This window comes from Gossypium raimondii, chromosome 11, assembly GCF_025698545.1.
Source record: "Gossypium raimondii isolate GPD5lz chromosome 11, ASM2569854v1, whole genome shotgun sequence".
NCBI classification, from domain to species: domain Eukaryota; kingdom Viridiplantae; phylum Streptophyta; class Magnoliopsida; order Malvales; family Malvaceae; genus Gossypium; species Gossypium raimondii.
The window spans coordinates 25799021-25803690 of NC_068575.1; the positions used below are offsets into that span (position 1 = coordinate 25799021).

A 4670-nucleotide genomic window follows, 5' to 3' on the forward strand; every position below is an offset into this window, starting at 1 on the left:
ATGGAAAATGGTCCTTTCAAGTGGCTTTGTTCAGCTTTCTATAATCAATACAGATTCTCCAATCGGTAACAATTCTTGTTGGAATTAACTCATTACGCTCATTTTCAACAATCGTGATTCCACCTTTCTTTAACACACACTGTAACAGACTTACCCATGAACTATCTGAAATAGGATAGATGATTCCTGCATCTAAAAATTTGATCACTTCCTTTCTCACAACTTCTTTCATAATAGGATTGAGCCTCCTTTGCCCATCAATTCAAGCTCTTTCACCTTCTTCTAAAATTATTTTATGCATGTAAAAAGAAGGGCTTATATCTCGAATATCAACAATGGTCCAACCTATTAATTTCTTAAATTTCTTTAGAACAGCAATTAGTTACTCTTCTTGATTTTTCGTCAGTTTTGTTGAAATAATCACAAGCAAAGTAGAACAATCACCTAAATAAATGTATTTCAAATGGGAAGGAAGTACCTTTAGTTCGAGTTTAGGTGGTTCTTCAATTGACAACTTGGGTTGCCCAAATTCTCTGACTTCTTCATCCGTGTGGATTGAATGAAATTTCTCGGATTGGCTTCCATCAAAGCCATGTTTTCTTTACCTTCTTCATCCTCTAAAGGGTCAAGATCTACGGCTTTCTTCAATGGATCTTCTTCAAAATTGCTTTCCATAGAAACCAAGGTTTCTATCTCTTCCATAACTGAACACTCATCTGTCAGGTCAGGAAAATTCATCACTTTAAAAATGTTAAAGGTTACCTAATTGTTTTGAACTCGTATGGTGAGTTCTCCTTTCTGCACATCAGTTAACGTTCTTCCCATGGCTAAGAAAGGTCTCCCAAGGATGATTGACACTTCCTTGTCTGCTTCAAAATATAAGACAATGAAATCAGTAGGAAAAATAAATTTATCGACTCTTACCAAAACATCCTCGATCTTTCCTTCGGGATATGCTCAAGATCGATCCGCTAGCTGAAGAGTCACAGTTGTAGGTCTTACTTCACCTATCCCTAACATCTTGAAAATAGACTTAGGCATCAAGTTTATACTCGCTCCTAAGTTACAGAAAGCTTTACCATAGTAAGATTCCCCAATGTTGTAGGGTATAGTAATGCTTCCTGGGTCTTTAAATTTTGGCGGCAGTTTGTTCTGCAGGAACGCACTGCACTCTTTAGTTAAGGCAACAGTCTCATACTCACTCAGTTGTTTCTTCTTGGATAGTATATCCTTCATAAACTTCACATAATTTGGCATTTGTTCTAAAGCCTCCACCAACGGAATATTGATGTGTAACTGCTTTAGAACATCTAAAAACTTCTTGAATTGCACCTCATGTTTCTACTTGTTTTGCTGCAATCTTTGCAGATATGGAGGTGATGGAAATTTTGATTGAACCGGATAACTTTTCTGAGTAGGTAAATCTGCATCCAAAGAAGATGTTAAAATATATGAATTCACTAAGTCAGGGTTTACCTTGTCAGACTTTGAAGATTCTGATTCTTTGATGTAGGAACTTCAACCGCTAATTAATTCTTCTCAACGGGCTTATCTTCGACATCAATCAATTAGGGTTCTAGAATTTTACTACTTCGCAATGCCACTGCCTTGATATGTTCTTTACCCAAATTTCTTGGATTCTCAGTATCACTCGGCAAGGTTCCTTGCGGTCTATTACGTAGCTCCGTAGTTAACTGACCCATTTAGTTTTCCAAATTTTTCAGTGTTGCTGCTTGGTTTTGGATCAAAGTGTCATTCTTTACCCTGTATACTTTCAACAAGTTCTCCAAACTATTTGATGCCTCAGCTTAAGGTGGTTTTGGAGCTTGCTGATTAAACCCTTGAGATTGGTTGAGTCTTTATTGCAATAAGTTGTTATTTGGCCCATTTCCTTGGTTGCTTCAAGAAAAGTTAGGATGATTACGCTATGACGGATTGTAGAAGTTGGACTGGGGTCCTTGTCCACTCATATTTTTAGGTTGGTTCCCCACATAGTACACTGACTTGGGATTTGATGGACAATTCTCAAAAGAATGACCTTCCCCACAGTACACACAGGAAACTACTTCAAACGGGCTTGGTGGCTGAGCTACAGAATTATTAGTACTATTAACGGTTAACTATTTTATCATAGAGGAAATAGACGATACCTTAGCTGATGACGAAGTAAGGGCATCAACTTCATAAACTCCGGCTACATGCCTTCTTGAAGCTGTTTGATTTGTTGGCCATTGATAGTTATTACTCGCGATCCTCTCGATGATCTCATAAGCCTCATTATAAGACTTAGACAAAATTGCACCATTCACGGAAGCATCTGCCATCAATCTTGATGTGCATTGAGACCATTATAGGATGTCTCCAACCGGATACAATGAGGAATCCCATGATGAGGACACTTTGAAGTAACTCCTTGAATCGCTCCCAAGCCTCATACAAAGACTCGTCATCCAATTGTTGGAAAGTTGTGATCTCGTTCCTTAAATTAGTGTTTTTGCTAGGTGGGAAATACTTAACCAAAAATCTCTGCTAATTCTTGCCATATAGATATGGAACTTGGTGGCAATGAATTGAGCCATGCTCGTGCTCGATCTCGCAACGAGTACAGAAACAACTTCAACCTCAGTACGTCTTCAGTCACACCGGCTATCTTGAATGAATCACTCACCTCCATAAATAATCGAAGGTCGAGATGTGGATCTTTCGTGGGCATACCACTAAATTGGCCCACTATTTGTAGCATTTGAAACATCACTAGTTTCAATTTAAACTGGGTTGCCTCAATATCTGGCCTTCTAATTCCTGGGTTTAACTCACAGAAAAGTGGCACAACATTTTATCTGATGCATCGATCCCTATCATCACCAATGAGGATAGGATTTCGTACATGATCAGCTTGATTACCTTGGTCTTCATTCTAATTTCCAAGGTCCATCTCGACTTGTCTTTGAGCTGTTCACTCATGTCTTCTTCATCTTAAAGTTCGCTCCATTTCAGGGTCTACAGAGGGTAAATCAATTATTCGATCTATACTTATAAACACCTGAAAAGAAAATAAAAAAATTAAAAAGAATAAGTTAGTAATGTTAGAAATAAATCAAATTGAAAATAAATAATTTCACGAAAAAAAAAACTATGGCAAAGTTGACAGTCCCCGGCAATGGCGCCAAAAACTTGTAACGTGTAGATTTGTACAAGTGTACACAGTCATTATCAAGTAATAAGTAAGTATTGAGTTATCGTCTCCACAGGGATTGTATTTGTGCTAAGTCACTTAATTTGTAAAATTATATTAACAATTTGGTATATAAAAACACAATATAGTTGAGAAGTGGTGATTAAAATATATTAAAATAAATGCAATGATCCCTAATGCAAATTACCCTAAGTATGCAAACTATATGAATGAAATAGATTTTAGTAAAATTAAACACAATTTGCAACAATTATAACATAAATAAACTAGGACAATTACTTTAATTAAACTCAATTTATTATCAACATGCTTAACAACATTCGGAAAAACATTCCATGGCAACTCGATCTTTCATGAGTTTGGAAACTACATTAGGTCCTTTCGAGATCCTTTACTTAGTAAATACGCATTTTACTGATCCTTATTTACTAAGGGTTTCTTTGCATTCGTGTGAGGTAACAGGGACGTGTTAGGTTTGAAACAATATAATCACACAAATCTAAAAACTATGCAGATAACAAAGCTTGGTCAGAGTTGTTATGCAACCTACAATTTAATCGGGTCGGGATCTAAATTGAGCACGCACATTTCAATTATGGTCCATTAGCCGTCGTCTAGTTAGGATCGCTCAGCTAATTCACGTGCATTTCAATCACGTATGAACGAAATACAGACTTGATTTTAATTAAAAACATGATCGATTGACGCACAAACATTATAAGCATTAATCAAATAAATATTATTTAATCAGAGCAATCATCCTAGCTTAAATAAAATTAAGCTATCATTTTTCTCAACAAAAAACAAAGAACACGCAGCAAACATCTTTATATTAAATTAATGAAAAGGAAGATTAAACCTAATTCAAAGTGGCTGTCACCCAAGACTCTGACTGACGAGGCTCCTTCGATCCTTTTCCTTGCTCCTTTGTTGATGGCTCTCCAAGGTGGCCGCCCAAGGGTTCTTTAACAGGCTTAATTGCTAAAATCTCTATGAAGAGATTATGCTAGGCGTGGGAATGGAAAAGGCTAAAAGAGTTTGGAGAAAAGAGAGAATAATGCTTGAGGGATGATTGAGGGATGAGTGGGTCTTATTTATAGGTGAGGAGAGTGGGATAGTTTGCTAAAAATAGGAGTTTTCATCTTTTGAAGCATCTTCCATGGGTGGTCGGCCATAAATTGAGCAAGTTGAGCTAATTTTTCCTTGATTTTTGGTCAATTTGAGTGCCACAACAACTCAGGTCAAGTGCAAATCTTCAGGTAAATCTCTAATTTCTTCAACTCTTCAAGGACCTTGTACAATTAAACCAAAGAGTGGTTTACGGATAGCCATGTGCAGCCAAATTTTGGGTTGACTTGGTCTCCAATTTGGACAGTTTTGTAATCCAACAAAGCTATCAGGCCTATCCAGAACAAATCAGCAAGTTAGAGGACCAAAGAAAAAATTTATCCAATTTAATTAATTAATTAAAACC

At 36.7% G+C, this 4670-nt stretch overlaps 1 non-coding gene across 1 annotated transcript; it reads left to right on the forward strand.

Annotated features, from left to right (window-relative positions):
* The first annotated feature begins 2381 nt into the window (after positions 1-2381).
* Positions 2382-2487, forward strand: LOC128034993 (small nucleolar RNA R71). The gene has a single exon (XR_008191397.1). It is a non-coding gene; the product is annotated as a small nucleolar RNA R71 (small nucleolar RNA).
* Positions 2488-4670: the final 2183 nt, after the last annotated feature.